Below are 20,148 nucleotides of genomic sequence, written 5' to 3' on the forward strand. Positions count from 1 at the left end.
TGAGGAAGGAAAACAGAGAGTGAGATGAGATGTTCAGGACTGTAAAGGAAGTAAGTAGCATGGTAAGGATAGAACCCAGTTATACTAATGTTTCCAACCCCTGAAATATTAAATGCAGACATGCAATCCCACCAGAAAAACAGGCAAGCATCACACTAGTGCCCCTGCTTCAAGCATACATGCCTACTGGGAAGTGCTGGACACTTCTGGTTGCCAGCCAGTAAACTTTCCCCCTCCTCAGCGTGAACTCTGATTGTCTGCCAGTTCACTTACCCATGATTATAATTTTTTCTGTCTGATGAGTGTAGAACAATTGCCCCTCAAGCACGGGTTAGCCAGAGCCGGAAGAGCTGCTTGCCTCCAGCCCAGCTGTCGGAGACTCCATGCAAGATGCTGTGCAAAATGTTGAGTTAAAAGAAAACACGAGTAGGGGGAAAAGAGAGCTCTCTGAGAACCTCCACATGGTTCCTGTTGCTAAGGGAACCACTCCCTTTGTCTGCATAGGTTAGGAATGGCTGCTTCATTTGGAGTCTGTCTCTTAAGTACTGAAAACAGCACAACAATTTCAGAGAGAAAATAAAAAGTCCAGAATGTCTCGCAACCTTAGAAAAATGGAACCACCTAGGAATTCTCACATTAAAAGCATCTATTAATAGTTGATCTGCGTGACTCCAAGGAGACTGTAGAACTCCTCTGTGCCATCTGATGGGACAATACACTGCTGCACACAGTTTAATTTAGTTATTGTAATCAGCTTTTGTGGATGAAGATAGCTGACTACAGAGAGATAGATCAAGAAATCAGGTTCAGTTTACTACAACAAACGGAGACAGATCAGCAGTAACAAATATAAGCATTTAACATGTATTCATGATCGGCTATAGAAGAGACCTGACTTTACTTGCATGGGCTCCTATAAAAATCCAAGCCCAAATCCTTAACTCTGATTTCTGTAGCTGCTCTGCCCCGCTGCCTCTCTGTCCCCAGACCCAGCACTGGCCGTATTTCTGAACCCCCAAATATTTGAGAATCAACCTTCTATGCAGGCCCATTGGGCTCAGTCCAGTTCAGCACATGCAGTTAGGAACCCCTTCTTATCTTACCCTCTGTGGTATTAAGGCATACAGCAGGATGTGTACTTCAGTATAAACATGATTTCACTGTGAGTCTGAGGCCCTAAAACATGAAGAGCTGATAGGAATTGTCAGGAAGGTTGGTACATGGCAACAGAAATTCCCTGAGTCTAACCTCAAACATTTTGTTTGCATGAAGAAAATCAGCCTCTTTCTGACAATGCACAACATGCATTGCACAGCACAATCATATCCTCCTCTCTCTCAGCTGATGCCAAAGCCAGCACCCCAAAAGACTGTCAGTGCAATCTTTTCTTTCTGTGAATGTACCTGTTTTAATACTGTAGTATTATGGGGTAGAAATGGTCAAAGACTTAGATCCAGATACAAATTTTCAAGCATACACTTCTTTAAGGTTCTTGACATATCCAGAGAACAATCAGAAAAATGAGTTACATTATGTTTGGATAAATGGATAAAAGTTCAAAATCTTAGATGATGGGCTTCTGTATGGAAAGCAGAATTTTCTTTTTCCACCAGAGAGCAGCTGTGAGTGCCTGGAACAGTGAGGGGGTCAGTTCAGTCTTACAGTAAAGAGCTGAGCTTCACTTAATGCAAGGGAGCTGCTGAGGAAAATCAGTGCCAGTGTTCTGTTTTCCAGGGAGCTGAGCTTTTTTCCCCTCAGCCAGATTAGAGCATAATCTTAGAGAACACCAGAGATGCTCTTAGAGAACACTAATCAGATAAGAGTAATAAGATGTTTATGCTCACATACCCCAGTCCAGCACTGACTCTTTGACATGAAGAATTCAGTTGTCACTTCATTGCACACGTTGAATGGTATCTGCAGCATATGAGTTGCAACGCCCTCCTGTCTTCCTCTCACCCCAGTGAGTCAAATAAAGCAGTCAGAATTACTTTGTAGAGAGGTCTTTCTGCTCTTCCTTTCAAAAGATTAGGAGATTAGAGAGTGCAACCCAGACTGCAGTTTAGGGACATTAAAAATCAACTGTTAATGGGTTTCCATTGCATCATTTTTATCAAGGAACATTTAATTGGAAACCGATTTAAAAATTTCTGATTATATGTATTATTTTCCTTTCAGAGGATTAATTTGAATTGCTCAATTCTGCTGTGTATGTGTACACACAAATACACTCATCCCATTTTCCCGTGCTCATGGACAGACTGATGTCAAGGCAAATGCAAATAAAAGATCTTGGGATTCTCTGCAGCCTCAGCAAGGGAGACAAAGGGTTTTATGACTGAACTGATGTTTCTGCCAATACTTTACCCACTTTCCTCTGCTGCTTGCAACCCAGGAACTTTCTTCAGTGTAATTACAATGACAAGAGCAAGCCCATGCATGTTGAGAGATTCAAAGTTAATGCCTACCATAGTGAAATTCTTCAATGCCACAGATCAGTGCATAGTGAGTCTAACAGCACATTTACCTGAGCCTTTTACAAGTGTTTGTGTATATAATATTATCATTAATACAAGAGCATTCTGCTGATCATTTCCATTTTCTTGCTTCATGATAAAAAGACATGGGGAGCAAATTCAGATCACATTTGTGAGTCAGGGACAGCACCAATGTAGCCTCCTGCATTCCTACACAATGTTAGCCCCCAAAAAACAAAATAAAACAAATACCAATGTTTTCCCCCTTATTTTAACAAAGATAGGTATTTTCTCTGTTTAATAGAGATTTTAGCATCCTATACAGGACATTTGCTATTTTCCCATTATTTCAAAAGACTGGCAGTGAGGCTCAGATTTGATGATAACCATGTGAATTTACAAGAAGTGAAACTCTACTCAGGAACCCTTCTTCAGTGAAATCTGGAACTGTATCTATTACAATAAATCCCATCTTCTCAACTGAAAAATAAATTGTAGTAAGTACTAATGTCCTAAAGAGCCCATTTGTTATGCTAATCCAAGGTATTAAGAATAGTCAGAAAAGGAATCCATTAGTGGCTACTTGAATCAACTACTTTTTGTCCCAAATGTGAACACAACCTACACAGTGTGACTGAGGCTTATTTATTTACTTACATATAATAAGCAACTGAGCAGCTTGCAGTTCATGAAGTGAGGCTATGGAAAAGTACATTACAGTGCTCCTGCTTCAGGGCCCTCTCAGTCAGAATTTCAGTATATGTGCCTATTTTCTGTTTATCATTCAGGCAAAAACATTGAAACCTTATCCCCTCAGTCCACTTAGTGAGCAAGAAGAGATTGCCTGCCTTATATAAAATGGCTCACGAGGAATTTTTAAAACAAATATTTACAAAGCTCTAAAAATATTATCTTGTTTAGTTAAGGTTAAGTGTGTAAGCACTGTACCTGTTACAAATATACCTCTTGTTATGCAGTGAAAGAGAGAAGGCAGATGGAGCTGTTGATAGCCTCAGTGACAATAGTGAACATGCAGTTGCACAGGAACCAGTATTCACCTTATAAGGAGAATTTTTCATATTCCCCAATTTTTTTTTTCAGTCGCAAGTTAGAATTAAAATTCCGACATGAGAAATTTTCCATAGGAGGGTCATATTTAAAAGACCCTCTATATAAAAAAAGCCCTTTACTTTGAATGAACTGACATGGATTTAAATGACCTGTGAGAGTATGTGTACAGTTGTATGTGCATGTATAAGGTTTCTTGTCCACTTTCGAGAGCCCAGACTCCCATCCCTCGTGGCAGTCTGCCAAACAGGCCAGGAACGTGAAGAAACTTGACTTTCTGGCACTGTTCCACCTGAGATGCCGGGGAGCTGAGAGCTGGGAAAAGCGGGTGAGCTGGCAGCAAACCAAGAACATTTCCATCAAAAATTTCATTGGAATAGACATTTTCATGCAACGTGTTAGGTTTTGGTGAACCAGCATTAGCTGAGAGAAAAATGTTCCACTGGAAAGTTTCCAGTTTGTCCTAGTGCTAAGATCTTGATGCTTGGACCTAGTATATTTCATTCAACTGAAAAATAGATTTTTATTTCCTGGTATCATGCACAGAGACAGCATGTAGTTTACTGTACTACTGATTGTCTAAAATAATTTCTCCCGATACAGTAAAAAGATACTTAATTTTGCCATCTGCAGTGAGTGCTGCTGTCTCATGACTCTGTGATTTTTTGCCATCTCCCCACCCCTCTTTATCTCATCTAAATGGATCACAAGAAGGAATGTCAGCAGGCGAGGGACTCAGTTGTGAAAGCATCACTTTGTACTCACAGGCAGATTTAAATAACTATGTCTTGAACAAGATTTCCATCTTACTTTCTATATTAGTTCAGTAGGGAAAACAGTACATCCCCACCTTGAAGTGTTATTGAAATTCATAAATATGGATTATAACAATAAACCTGTAACAGTTCTAAGAAAGGTATAAAATATAGTAGTTTCAACCACTAAACTGTAGAAAAGTAAAGTATATATCAGTATATTGAGTACAGATGGCACAAAGTTGTGGCAGAAAACTGAAGTAGGGAAGGCTACAGAACTGGATGAACAGTCAACTCTATATTGAATGCAATGCACACTTCAAACATTTGATTTCACAGATTCTTTGACACAAAAAAGTGTATGCAATATATATAATTTAGTTCATCTCATTCAAGCTACATGTGTGACAATTCTGAGCTTATTGGAAAACTTGAACAAAATTCAGCTTTGTCACTGATGGGATATGACAAAGCTGGGCCAATTCCATGTGCTCAGCTTTTGAACCTGCCCCTCAGAACACTTATTCAAATTACACCCCATTCAGGAAATGATCTCACTGGAAAATCTGAGCAAAGCATAGGACAGAAGTTCCAGATTCAAAAAGCTAAGGAATGTTCTTTCCCCCCCTGCCACTTCATCCTCTTTCAAATGAATTTAGTCCTTGTGAAAATAATTGGATTGACAGCCCTAAGAACCAGGGCTGTTGTGGACAAGGACACATTTCCACTGTCCTCATTTCACATCAATGAATGTTCACTCTGAGCTGTGTGTTTAACTTCCCATCTTGGGCATCATAGGACTTCACCCAAAACTAGTGCAGAGATAAGCACAGAATTCTTCAGCCTGAGAATAAATAACTTCATCATCATAAATAATCATGGAATGATTCATCCCCTATCTTTTGAGTTGTCATAGTAGAAAAGAAACTGAACATCCAATTCTCAAGTGAGCTGTAATACATAATTGTTAATAGTGGCATTGTAATAGTATCCTTTGGTCACTAGCTCTCTCAAATTTGAATATGGCCACCCAATTTGAGGTAAACCCAGCATTAAACACATGCCTATAAGATTTCTACCTTGCTTTTTCCTATTGGTAACAAAATTAACATTAATGCAGTAACAAAGTGTTATGCAAGCTGGAGGTCTCTAAGTAGAATATATCCCAATCCTAGACAAAGTACAGCATGTCTTAAGGAAGCCTCTGGGCATTCCAGTAGCTTCTTGTGGCAGAGTTACTTCAACTCTATGTCTCCATTTTACTTCTCAGAATTTCTTCTTCTGTTTGGAAGAGTAATCCACATCATTTTCAAACGTATGAAAATTCTTCATCTCCGTTTCAAGTTGCTGTCAATATTTCCAGGCTGTGTAAACACTTTCCTCAAGTGAAATTGGCAAAATTGGCCCAAATAATCAATTAATTTTTCAGCAGAAGAAATAGAAAGTATTCCAAGCCTGCTGAAATTGATGTGAAACTATCAAAGAAAGTACGTGCACAGAATTAGCAAAGCAAAGGTCAGACCTGTGGATACATATTTGTCGATATCTCAAAACAGTCAAAGAACTCCAGCTGGTGTTCCCTGCCTCTACTTGACAATGATGCACATTTTCCACCTCCTCTGACAAGAGCTGACTTCAGATTTATCTCTGCTGTTTATTTCTGTTCGTTAGAAAATACAGATTCAGAAAGTTCTGCCACCCACTTGCAGCAAATTTAAATACCTAAACAAGTGTGAAGTTCAGTGATAGCACTGTGAGTGAAGCTGCTGAAGCATAATTATTCTCTTTACAAAGAGCAAGTCTCTCATGCTGTGTGTAAGTTTACACTTAGAGGTAGATACATACATACACAAATTAAATTCACTGTACTATGCTTGATTTCTCTTCACTGTAACTATTTTCTGTGCCATCACTGAAGGCATTTCTAATGTATATATTTGCTCTGAAACCTCTAGATATCATCATGCTCTCTCATGCCCTTGAGTGAGATTGACTCACATTTCTTCTGTTGCTGTGAAAAATAAACAGTAGCTACAAAGCTGTCAAAGAATTGGATTTCTTCTTCTGTCTGCTTTTAATCCTTTTATCTAGATACCTGAAATAGCTTGTTCTATCATCCAAATCATATTAATATTTTACAACTCTTGCCCAATTTTTTGCAGAAATTTATACCTGGCCCTTGTGTTACTTTCACCTTTACTGAGCCAGAAAAAAGAGCAAAATAAACCAAACTGACTACATTTAATGCAGCAGCTATGACAAATTGCTCAGAAGTAAGAGTTTCAGAGAAGCAGGCCTTCTGGGGATGCTCCCGTGATCAAACACACACAGGTAATACTCCTTTCTGTGTCTCATAAAGCAAAAAGAACTCCTAAAATTGAACTTCACCCACTCCAATCAAAATGCCACTCAACTGCTGATTGAAATATCCTTCATTCAAATGAGAGTGAGTGCCTTTAATGGCTACCCAAAAGGCTGTCAAATTAAATAAGAAACAAAATGCAAATAAATTAGCATTCCTAGCTACTGATATGCTATAAATATTTATGAGGAAAAAAAGATGCTGTAATTTCAAATGATACCACAGGCCTATTTTGTACAAACAGTTAAAACAGTTATACATGCAATACCGTACTTTGCAATTTTTTTCCATTTCACATCACCATAATCACCTAATAAATATTTAAATGGACCCATTTGCTGTAACTATAAAAGAACCGTGTAAACTTGTTGTCATCTAGACACATAAGCCGCAGTGGAGTCAATGAATTTCAACAGTCACTTAATATTGCAAGCCACAAGCTACCTTAAACCTGCCAGCAACTGTCTGCCAGGAAGCTACTGTAGCACCATGGCTACCTCCTCCAGCCCAGGACACGAGATTCATTATGAATGCTAGCATTGCTACTCTAATTAGGCCTGGGAGAGGTTTAACAACCATGCTACAGTCTTGCTGCTGACAAATATAAAAATAAAGCCTTGTTCAAATTAGCAATGTGAAGTGAGAAGGCCTAGAAGCAGCAACTGTCTGACCAGTAGTGAAACAGTCCTAATCTATAGTGAGGTTATTTTGCTTCATAAACTGCTAGTATGTTACCTGCAGGAGGTCTCCCTGTAAAATGAATTATAGTAAGCTATATGTGATAATTAACCGTGCATTAGCAAATATCTTGAAACAGGGGGGCTCTGTTTTCTCTGTATTTTGACTAATAAAAGCATGAATTTGTTCAACAAATGATCATTTAGGTTGTGGAATGCTAAGCATATTGGAAGAACACAGTAAGCAATAGAATATTGTAGGTGGACTAACAGTTTCCTTACAAAAACAGGCTGTTTAATAGGCTGGCTCCATACTACGTTATTCACAGTACTAAAAACCACAGTGTTGGGAAGACAAATACAATATACATTTAAAATAATATAAACCTTGTACTCATATTTACTTTAAAAATGCCATAGATGTGACAATAAAAAAAAAATCCATAAGCAAACGTTTATCTCAGAAAGAGAAAATCCCAAATGACTCTTTCCAGAATGTAAACAGATAGTGAGGCAATTGGTATGGTCATCTTCTCTAGAGGGGAGAAAAATGTGGCTGAGTTTAAAATAGTCTACATCATATGAATGTGAAGCAAGGGAAAAAGAAAAGAAAAAAAAAAAAGAAAGAATTATGTACACTGCTTAACACAATAAAAATAAAGTGGTGCTGTAATTTTTTTAGCTTCAAATACATCTTATGAAAACATATTTAACCATAATGCTTTATGGAGCTGTGGCTGTACCAGCTCCCTCTTGGCTGTGAATCAGAGGTCAGAGCCACTGCAGCAGACACAGATTGACAGTCTGTGCCTCTCTACTCATACTGTATGGACTGGAGCCCAAGATTCCAAACATCACAAAGTGAATTTCGTTGAACTACAGGTAGTCAGTCTATCAGCTTTAGCCAGGCTCCACTTAGCCATGACTCATGATAGGATTTGGCTGTATCATGGCTGGATACCCAGCCCCAGTGTCACGGGGATGAACGCAGCTAAAAAAGAGAAGTTATTGGACAGTTCATAAAGGTCAGCATTCAGAAGTCTCTCAAAATGTTGAACATATTTAAAACATCACAAGTGTTCTCTAAATGTTAAACAAAGCCAAGGTCAGCTGTACCTCTGAGCTGGATGTGTCCATTTCCTTCTCCCAGCACAGCTCTCTCCTGCCCCACAACAAACCCCACACCCCAGTGCCAGGTCAGTGCCTGCAGCACGCCTGGCCTCTTCAGCAGGGCCCTGAAAGAACTCCCTGATTTCTGAGGCAGGGAGCTCTCAGTGAGATAGCAGAGCTCTGAACATGCAGCAGACATTCAGTCTGAGATCATGGCAAGATACTCATACAGCCCAGAGAAAACATCCTGTGCCACACAGTCCACAGCAAGAACGCTCCTCACCAGCTCCCTGCAGCCTTCCTTCTGAACATCCACTTGGTTCAGCCAAAGGATATTGCCCTGGTGTTGGCTTTCTAATATCTGTTTAAACTATTTTGGGGGGCTAGTAGATCCAGATATATCATATATATGAAATATTTTCTATTTGTAGAATTAAATGATTTGTAAAGTCAAATTACAAAAGACGGGCCAAGAACACATTGCTGAGGCAGCATGTAGAAAGAAAACAGGCATTCTTCTTACAGAAAATACTCTATGAAGCAAAAAATTACTAAAAATTTATAGCAAGCACACGGCTACAAGTTATTTCTTCTAGTTCACTACAGTAAGATAAGAAATTATAAAACAGAATTTTCATTCCTCCAAGCTAGTATAGAGATTTTGTCTCAAGTCTGTAAGCACCAGTCATCTGGTAAAGGAGGATGAGTTTGAAATTCTGTTTTCCCCTCAATCTCCAGCATAAGCATGTTTGCCTTATGTTCATAAGGAATTTAAGTATATTACTTTTTAATATATGTCCCTCTCAATAACATGATTTTTCACTCTAACTAAGGCCATTGGATAATTTTAACCATCACAATTTGAAAGTGCCCACATGTATCCATATTGTTGCAGTTAATGAAGTTTGAAAATCCAGTGTCACTTTTAAAATTTGCTTTTCAAAAAGAAAACCAAACTCTTCGATGTTTTTTACCATTGCACTAACCTTCAGTTCTTTAAGGTAGATGAGAACTTAGAAAGTAGTGTGCTGTATTTTCTCAGTTGAATTATATTTATAGACTTCCAGGCAGAGGGTAAGATTGCCCCCTTTTGGAATTTTTCAGAGTAACAGTCCAAATAAAGAATTGGGTGCAAAGCATTCCTAATCCCTACTCAAGATATGCATCTCATCAGGGATTATTTCTGCTTCATGCTGTTGTGTTCTCATGTTACTGTGTATGTGGCTTCACATTTCTTATTAAAGCAACAGGCATGAAAGAATTCAGCTGCTCTTGCCAGCAACCACAAAGGCACAAAATCTGAAGTCAGATAAAGGTAAACATATGGAACATTCCAAGGAATGCAGTAGTAAAGATGGAACATATAGCTGAATTCTCCCCTTCTCTGCTCTGTAGGACAAGATTTAGAGGCAGTAATTTGTAACTACAGTGTCCCATAAAGCAGCATTCTCTGATAAAATTCAGAGACTGTAGCAATCTAAATAAGAAATTAAATTACTTAAGTGCTGAAAATACTCAGGACAGTTCTTTGGTCCTAGATTTAATTTAATAGCAAACTCACCCTTGGTATACTGATCTAGTGGTTGGGCTTTTTTTTTTTAATTGTCAGCTTTAATACCTTAATCGTGGTCATTAATCACGTGTATTAGTCCTTTAAAGAGATGTTCATGACTACAGGCAGAACATGTCCAATAACCAGGAGTCTGAATGGACATCTGTATTTGCATTAAAATCTTATTTTTATTAATTCGGTGCCATAATGTCAAATGTATAAATTATTCCTTACTGAAAATAATGCAGGTTAATCCTTTCAAATAGTTCATCATTAGCATCATTTGCAAATGAACATCATTAGTCTGTAACTTGACCTGCATCTTCTTCTAGTTTTAGAAAGCTAATCTTTATATAAGGCACAATTTATTGCATTAATCTGCACATTTTTGTTTCAAAATTTATTTCCCAGGGATGACATATTTAAAGCTCTTTCAATTACCAAATTCCATTCATTCTCATTCTAGTAAAAAGTTTAATCTAAAGAAATATCTTAGTATGGTTCCACTAGAAGTGGTTCAACAGCTAGCTCTCCAAACATGGAAAGATCTCCAAATGGAGGCAGACTGACAGACTGACATAAACCAGCAACGTGACAGAAATCAGGGAGTGTTAGTAGGAGCTACTCTGATGTATCTCATTATAGCTGGAACAAGATGTCTGCTCAAGAAAAGCAAGAAGGGCAGGATGTCAGTGCACCACACCAGACACGAAGGAAAATGGAATATTTAACGTGTGTGATTCTCTGAAAAACTCATAGCCCAAATTGTGTGGGCAGTATTAAATAACTCCATCCCTTTCATCTGTACCAGTCATAGACTCTATGGAATACAACATTTCATTTTCCATCCTATTACAATCAATTTGTATCACCAAAGGCTGTTGTCTTCCAATAATTCAAGTATAGTTCAGTGAACTAAACCAAGATTACACTGGTTCATTGGAAACGTCATACTTTAGTGTCACTACTGATTTTAAGCTCTACAGAACAATACTACAGAGCAGTGTTCATGTGGATGCTATAAAAATGTCACGGTGCCAATAAATTTCAATGCAAGTGCTTCAGGAATAAATCATGTCACTCGTATTTCAGTTTTTATAATTTTAAAAAGCCATCAGTAACATTTTTTCCTGTGATTAATATTTTAATATTCTTAATCTCTGAGATACCAAAATTTTAAGATTGATTAAAGCAATCCTTATCCCTTACATATGTTTTATTTTTGCTTCATGGTGAGTAGATTATCACAATAAAGGAGATTAGGCATTGCAAACTTTTATGTCTCCATAAAAAAGCTGAAGTCCCAGGTTTACTGAGTGGAACTCAGAGTAAAAACCACCATTACATATAAAGCACCAAGTGTAACAAGATGAACCGCAATGTAACTTTCCAGACTGTTTGCCCAAGCTGTTTAATGCCCTGTGTATTTCTGTTGAGGGAAAGTGAGGGCTTAAGTTGAATTATGTCCTTGCTGCCTTCAAAATACTTTAAACAGTTATTCAAACTGTAGCCAGTGTGTCATGCATTCCAATACAGAATATAAGGATCTATGTATTTAGTGTCACTGTAAGAGTTTTACTCAGAGTTTTTCTTTCGGTGCTATGAAGTTAATCATAAGGAAGGAATGCACATTTTGATCATGTTAATTAGCTCAGTGAATATGACTTCTAAAGAGATCGCTTAATGAGTCCTCAAGGATGCTGAAAACCATTTTATTAAGAGAAATGCTTGGTTTCCTTTGCTGACACAGTCATTGGACCAAAAGGCTGCCATTACGTAGTCTGTAGCTGTCTTGATATCTATATATGGACAATGAAAGCACTGCAGAAGACACACTGTAGACTTAATTACCACATTCTATAGCCACTGAAAAGTAGGAGGATAAGGATAGAAGCAGAATAGTCACTTATGCTTTCAGAAAATATACCTTTGAACATCAGAAAGCATAATTTTTTTTACATATGAAGGACAAGAATCAGAGCTCTGGATCACTGAGGTTAATTCCGTGCTTTTATTTTACTTCGTTGCCCTTAATGAAGGACACAAAGAAGCAATGCCAACTGATACAGAGTTTTCCTCTTGATTACAAATGTGCTTAAAAAAATTGTCAAATGCAATAAACTTTTTACCTGCTCCCTTAGGCTAAGAAAAAAATACCTCTGGGTTTTACCATGGCTCAGAAATTCTTAGGATATGTTCTTATCTTTGCCATGTGTTGATTTAGATTCATCCTGTTGTGACACCAAGTTCCTTTTTATGGAGTGGGGACTCAACATAGGCAATGTCTTAATTCAGTTATTTTGCTCGGGTGGGAAGTTGGCCAAACATCCCCAGCTACTGCTGCCATGAGGTTTTCTCTGCTCATTCTTCCATAGAACAAGAGAAACAAATTCCACCTGATAAATAAATTGTGCTCTTCACTCCTTTTCTGTGCTCCAAGGAGGGGTGGAAGGCATTGCACCTGAAACACATCCCACTTCACTGCACAGCAGATGTCTCAAGAGCAGTGCTACTTTTAGGACAGGTAGGAATTCGGTTTGTTTCTTTGTTTAGAAGGCAAAAACAACTGCATCATTAGGAATCCCTGCTGGAACCTGGCTGAAGCACGTGCATGGGCTGATATAATGCCACAGAATCTGAGCATGTATAACAGAGAATGATTTGAAAACAAACCCTTTGTGAGTGTAGGAGAGAATGCTTATTATGTGCTTCCATAATCACATCTTTCATCCAAAGTTAGAATATGTTGAGTAAATCCCAAAACAATTCACGACTTCTCTAGAGCAATTCCCACACTTCCCAATTGTTATTTAGGCAGCATAAAGGCCATGGAGCTCAGAATCTGCTGTAGGCTGCAGAATGTTTTCATCTGACCTTCTGATGAGTTTTTTCAAAGTTGAAAACAGAAGACCTACTACTGGACTCATGAATGCATCCAAATGCTGGAGACTGGCTATGAGATAGCATAAAAGGATTGAAAGCTGTGTTTTAAATACAAAACTTCTTTGTGTCTATTAAACATTGAAGCAGCTACCTTGCCTGTATTTTTTCCAATATCCCCTGCATTTTTCCAATACACTGTTGCACTCACTTAAAGAGATCTAACAATGTTTGCAACAAATCACATAATTAGCTGGGCCATTTAAGCAGTGCATTTGGGTTGCAAAGCAGAAATTCTGCATAAGTGCGTGGGGAACAGAGAACAACATTTCTGCTTAGGTTTTGATAAACCATTGGAAAGTTTCACACTGATTCACCAACAGCTTCCAATTGATAAAATGGTCACCTAAAAATAAACTAAACTAAAATGTAGCTCTAACTATGTGAAAAAGAACAAATTTACAAGCAGTATTTTCTGGTTGCCCTTTTCTCACCTTTGTTCTGCCACACATCAAACAAGTGCTGCCTAATGCTGAGCCCCACAAGCACTGGTGGTGAAACAGACACCTAAGAATATTTCTCCAAGTTTAGTGAAAGTCTGTCATTTATGCCAGAATCACACACAAGCACAAGAAATATCATTATCCTGCAAATTCAAATGACCCCACACACCTGAATAATGCTTTCAAAAATAGTGCCTGGAAAATTTAATGCATTTTATAATAAATTGATCTTTTCAAAAAGATTGAAACCTGGGCCCCCTTATTTCTTAGAGAGACTTCATAACCCAGATGCTTAGATTTTAATATTTAATTGGAGAAATTGATGCGCTGTGTGATTTCAAAATACCTGATCTCCCAATACAAATATTCCACAAAGGTTTTTTGCTGCAGATATATAAGCTAATCTTTGCTTTCATGGAGGATTTGGATTTTACCCTGCATTATATGATAGCTTCAGATTACAATAAACCTTAAAAAAAAAGAACAAACCCCAAAACTTCGAGGGAAAACAAAATGAAAAATTGTTTCTTAGTTTTGATAGTTTCAGTTCTGTAACAAAGAAAGTTTTAAAGTCTCTGAAGTGTTTCTACCAGGTACATTCAGCTGCACATTGAGTTTATGACTAACACAAAATTAACACAGTTGTTGTAAAGACCTTTTTATATGTATTCCACAGTTTCGCTGAATGCATTGATTTGTTCTACAGGTACACACTAAAAAACAGTTTAGAGTTCAACATGAATTTTGTATGGACTAAACTCCACAAAATAACCTAAATATAGCTGACAGGTGAAGTTTAATATTATTTTATATAGGAACTTTTTCAGTCGTAAAGTTGTGGGGAAACTTACTGTCACTAAAACAAAAATCTGACTTATTTTAGGGGGAGACCTACCAGTTTCTACTAAAACATAGAAAGAGATGTAGTTTTTGGAGTTTACAGCAATAATTCCAAAACTGATTTGATTTTAGGGGGAAGGATTTCTAGTCAGTCCTAATAACAGGGAAAATTCTCTGTCATCATTCAGTTTGGCTGAACAAGAAGTTGTCAATTTATTCTATAAATGCAGAAAGTAGTTGCAATAACCTATATTTACAACATCTAATAGCATCATCCACTAAGCCTCCACTAGGAAAGCTGCAGGAACAATAAAGGCAAGAAGTGCAAGAGAGGTTGAGATTAGCAGTGAAGACTCAGTGTAATTGGACATGCCATCACACTGAAAACAAAGGAAATGGGTATTAATTCTTCTGTGAATTACTGGCCACCCTTCTGTCATTAGCTCAGCACAAAGTTTAGGTAAGTTCCATGGAAACTGTTTGGTTGCATGAATCACTCTTTATCTAGAGCCTCTGACAGAGACAGTCAAATCAAAGTCTTTCAGACAAGACAGATCCATGCAAACTCATATCCCTCTTTTTCACTTCCAAAAGGCATCTTAATCAGTTTATGAAACATGAAAAAATCCAGCCTGTTGCAGTGCTACATAAATGTTCTAAAAACCTGAAGTGCTGTTGCTATAGAAGGCACACGAGCTTTGAATCTGCTGCTAATAGACAGTGCATGGAAAACACACTGAGAAATAATTGCAGGTTAATAGCCAGGTTTCAGAAATTTCAAAGGATCCTCTTTTATTCCATGTGTCATAGCAGCCTGAGTGTGCAGTACAATGCAACCTAATCTTAATTATCTTCCTTAATCTTCCATTGGTTGGAGTTGATTGGTTCTATTCAAAACTGGTCCCCTAAAGTTTTTGGTAACTCCCAAAATTACTTTTTCTTTAGTTGTCACAAGTTCACAAATCCAGCCCCTATGTTTCTGCAGAGAATCAAAGGAAATGAGAACTTTTCCTTAAAAATAAACCCCAGTTTGTCTTGGACTGTCATAAACTCTATGCATACTCATTCCAGGTTACCAGTTTTTAGTACTGGGTTTGCTCATGTGTAAATGCAGGTAAATTATTGCTATTAACACCCTCCCATAAACTGGCTCTTGAAGAAAACAGTAGAAAATATAAACAGTTCTATAAATAGAAATTATGGACACCCAGTCTTAAATATGATGATTACTGGTTTATAAATATGTCCCATTGAAAGGTATTGAACATCCATCATAGTATCAGTAATACTCAGTTTAAAACAGTAGCATTTACTTGGAAGACATAACAAAAGTCTTTTCTTCCCAACAAATACTTCAAATTCCATTCTTCATGTAAAATATTCTACATATTTAGAGAACAGAGAATAAATACTCTGCTCTTGCATCATATTAAATGAAATGCAATTTTCATTCTTCAAAGATGAAAAGTATTGTCTAGAAATGCATGTGGTAATCTGCTCATCAGGTAAGTGAACTAAAATTATTTGAGAGTACTTACGTGCAGTGACTCCAGTGTGTTTTGCCCCTTTTCACTTCTGCTGTCATTCAAGCCTCAACTGAAACAAATTGTGTTTGACAGTTTGCATTTCCTCAGAGCTGTTCTGTCTGTCTGCAATTCCCGAGATGAGCACTCTTCCAATAATTTATATCCCTATCAGAGTTCTTCTGCTCCCCAGGCAGAGGCAGCACGGTCACTCTGTCATCTCCCACTTGCTGAGCTCCTGCAGCAAAGAAACAATAGAGGGGAAACCGACAACTGATAGTGCCCAACTGCTCAAGGAAAAGCAACCTGAGACCAGAAAGTAACATATCAGATGGTAAGGGTAGACTGAAATGTGTCATCTGTCCTCCAGTGGCATTTTGAACCCTCAGAAAAACTATAAAATACTGACAATAAGCTTGGGAGGGCACAACAACACTGGAAAAGGATTTTAAAGCAATCATTGTCATGAATATCATGACATTCAAAAAGTAGGTGTTCCTTTAAAATGAAATTATGTCTTGATAAAAGGAAGAATTCTCAATTCCTCTTTACCAGGACAGCACCAAAGGCTGAAATACTCCTGAGAGATTCTATGTTCCCTTCAATAAGTTAAATTACTCTGTTAATATTAGCACCATCACATTGGCAATTACGTTGTGTGAGGATTACAAGAAGTGTAACTATTTAAATAATAAAATTTCTGTTTTTAAGGAATAAGAAGAAATAATTCTGATATTTTGATGAAGGATCATATTTTTAACACAGTCTCTTAAATTCATTCTAGTCTATGAGATATCTCAATTACAATAACTTCTGTGGTGAAAAAAGTGAACAGATGAACTGTAACATGAATCTTCAAGGCAAGCTCTCCATCAAAAAGAGATCTCCTCCTCAATATTCAGCTATACAAATCAATAATCATTCCCACAAGCCTATTTATTTATACTTACTTATAGTGGTAAATTTAATTCTACATACAGGAGTTCACAGAAGTTTTATCAGATATTGCTAAGGTTAAGAAAGCATTCAATTTGGATGGAGAGTTTGGATTAGAATTAAAATCTCCATTGGAACATAATTAATGCACTAACATCTATTAATAACCACAAACACTGCTAGAAGAGGCAGTTCTGTTACTACTTCTTTAGAGTTCAGTAAAACTCATTTTTATAGACAGGACTAAACATTTCTAACACTTACTTTACAGCCTCCTCTGGGATGATATATACTGCTGCCAAGTCGGCACCACTTCCTGACACTTTAGAGAAAAAAGAACGAAATATTAAGCACAGTGGCAGAAGAAAATTTAAGTGCCTAGATTAATTTTTCTACATTGGAATCTGACCGAGATAGCACAGCTTTTATAAGAGGGTATTACCTTTTAGAATGGAAATCAATGAGTTGGGATTTCTGCCCCCCACTCTCGTTGTAGAATACACAGAATCAGAATCTTGACATTTGGATAATTTGTATTATTGGGAGGAAGTAATAACTTAAATACAGGAAACATATCAGAATATAAATTCAACAATGTCAGTAAATTCTCAAGAAAATATTCCTATCTAATAGGAACACAGTGCTCAAGTGCCAGAAGTTTTTTAGGACATAAAGTGAAGATATTATCAGCTAGACTCACTTAATACCATGACCTCATTCACATGGCAGTGTTGGAGAGCAAGGAGACAAAATAATTACAGTCTCAAGGGTTTAAGTGTGACCTTCTATGGACAAATCTTGCCAGTGAGAGGCTGTTTTCATCCCCTGGATACATAATAGGCTAAAGGAGAAGCGAGGAGAAAGGAACCTGGTGGAAATTTCATGTATCCCTTGCTTGAATGAAAGATTTTCTGGTGCAATCCAAAGATAACCTGTTTTGCTGTAAATCTTTATTTCTTATGCTTCATGCAAAGAACTGATAAAAACAAACCAGTTCACAGCATAGGTAAAGAAAAGCCTCCCACAGGCGAGCTATTTACAACTCTTAATAGAGCAGATCTTGGCATGCTGGAGATGCCTCATGTATAGCTGGAAGAAAAATGGAACATGGTGTGTCTTCTATTTCAGGGGGAAGGCAAAAAGCAAAAAGGAGACTGAAGTAGTTGCCAATTGGAGACTCTTTTTAGAATGCAACAAAGTGTTCAGGCACACTCCAAATTGTGTTCAAGGCCCAGGGCAAAGGTCTTGGTCAGTGGACCTCAGGAATTACAGTAGAACATGCAGTAAGTGAAGCCTTGAGAGCCCCAGCTGAAGCTTTTTCCAAATTTTTTGTCAAAGCACTCCCAAACTTTTCCCGTCACCAAGGGTAAGCCACACTACTGTCATCCTGTGAGGGGAGGGTCAATTAATATTTTCACACTTAGAATACAATTTATTATTATTTATTTATTATTTATTATTATTTAATATTATTTATTAAGAAGTTCACAAGGTTCTTGAGACCTTCGGCTAACAAAGTTGAAAAAATATATTCAGATTCATTTTAGCAATAGCCCACAGATAAAATTTGTAAAAATTAACCTTCAGGAGTGATTCAATCAGATTAGACATGTAAATCACTTGGATGCATCTGAAATTTGTGCTTGAGCCAATTTAAGGAAAGACTATATAACCAAGATTTTCTTAAAGAAGCACTAAGTAATGTAACTGGGCTAGAAAATAACAGAGATGTGAATATTGTTTGTTGAAAAATTAGAAGGGATAGCTGTGGTAGGATTTCCTATGACTTTAAGCAATTGTCAGAAGCAAAGGAATGAGGCTATTTTTAAAGCAGCTGCTGTTTATAATGTTCTCCTTTAGATCTCCACTTCTAAATCCCAGCCCATAGTGCAGCAGACACCTTCTGCTGACACAAGAAAATTCTTGAGTCAGTATTTTCCTTCCCAATATTTCAGCTGACCCAAGCATCTCCTAACACTTGCCAGGCTAAAATGACTCAACACTACAGTTAGATAACATTTTTTTCATTCTTCCTGAAGTTCAAATAATACACATACAGTCTTTCACTCCCTTCAAGATCAAACCTGAGTAGACAACCTTCAGCTCCCCGCTTCTCTGAAGCACCAATTATTCAGCTTTACTAAGGCTCCCACAAGAATGAGTCAGACATTGACATCCAAAGAAAGCAATGTCCTGCTGTGTCTATCACTATGCAGGAAAACTCGGGCAGAAATTCCAGGCTCTCATGCCTTTGACATCCAATTGTGTGCCTAAACAAAGTCGAGTTTTCCCTTTTCTAGCTCCTCCTGAAAATCAATCAGCAGGCAATCCAGAAGTGCTTTGCTGGGCACCAGACCAGACTCATTTAATCTTTTCATTAACCCTGGAGGCACAGTTTCTCAGGGCTCATTCAAATTCTCATATTGTCCAAATAGAGTTATCAGAATTAGGGAGACACTAAACCTACTGAGATAAAACCAAAATGGATATCCTCAATTTTCTGCATTGTTGTACATGTCCAAATGAAGGAAAATAAGTTCTGCCAGAGTTTTGGCAGGTGTCCAATATTCTGGACCTGGTCAACACCCACAGAGAATCTTCCGCAGATTCAAAGTGGAATTACTGAAAGGTGTATGAAGCAAATTTATATTATCAATTTCACCAGTCCCACATAAACCTAGTTTGTGCCAAGTGAAAATCACCCACTGAATACCTGCACCACAACCTTATTCAGGAGTGTATTACCAACATTATGAAATCCCAAATCAATCCAACTGGGGTATTTTCCATGTCAATAAGAGCAATAATGTTTTTTGTTTAGAATATCCAATCTTTCCAGTTCAGGAGCAGCATGATTCTACTTCAGAAATGGGGAAATCAAGTCACAGGAAAGGTACTGACTACATAGAAGTACCCAGTAGCTCAGTGGCTTAAGGCTGGATTAGCACCTGAATATTTGAATTTACCACCCAGATCCTCACTAATCAGCCTCTCCAGAGCTGCCAACCTCCCACTGTCCCACGCCAGTTTCAACTTCATCTCCAGTGGAGAAGTTCAATCCCAGCACCAATTCTGTGTGTACCTTCCACAGGCACTCACTGCCTGCAGGGGCATCTGGGCAGAGCTGCTATTTCTGCCTGGTATTTCTGCCTGGCATTCCCAGCTCCAGCTGAGCAGGCTCTGGAGAGTTCACTGACAGCACTGGCTCAGAGCAAAGCTGACACAGACATACAACACAAACAGGAAGAAATGGAGAGAGAGAGACGGTTGTTATTGATAAAATATTGTATGTTTACTAGGCTGACGGTGTCTGCACATTCCTGTAGGTGTGTGGAAATCTCATTTAACAATGTCACATTCCTGAAGGGTGCAGTTGGCCTAATGCAGATAATGCACTTTACATAAAGCACACCTTGTCATTTTGTAAATTAAGCTGCAGCAGACATAAGATAGGGAAAAGGTAAT

The 20,148-nt window shown here is 37.8% G+C and overlaps 1 protein-coding gene across 7 annotated transcripts in view; it reads right to left on the reverse strand.

Annotated features, from left to right (window-relative positions):
* The window catches only part of ANKFN1 (ankyrin repeat and fibronectin type III domain containing 1), a 132,713-nt gene that overhangs the window by 109,924 nt on the left and 2,641 nt on the right, over window positions 1–20,148 (reverse strand). For 3 of the 7 annotated variants that reach the window (XM_064395186.1, XM_064395184.1, XM_064395183.1), the window contains 2 exons: window positions 16,948–17,005; window positions 15,763–15,985 (listed from right to left, as the gene is read on the reverse strand). The gene's annotated coding sequence lies outside the window, so the exon portion shown is untranslated. Of the gene's footprint in view, window positions 1–273; window positions 550–15,762; window positions 15,986–16,947; window positions 17,006–19,765; window positions 19,901–20,148 lie in introns of those variants that run through there. The other 4 variants (XM_064395189.1, XM_064395188.1, XM_064395193.1 and 1 more) reach the window with 2 other exon arrangements.

Source organism: Passer domesticus, chromosome 20, assembly GCF_036417665.1.
Source record: "Passer domesticus isolate bPasDom1 chromosome 20, bPasDom1.hap1, whole genome shotgun sequence".
Taxonomy (NCBI): domain Eukaryota; kingdom Metazoa; phylum Chordata; class Aves; order Passeriformes; family Passeridae; genus Passer; species Passer domesticus.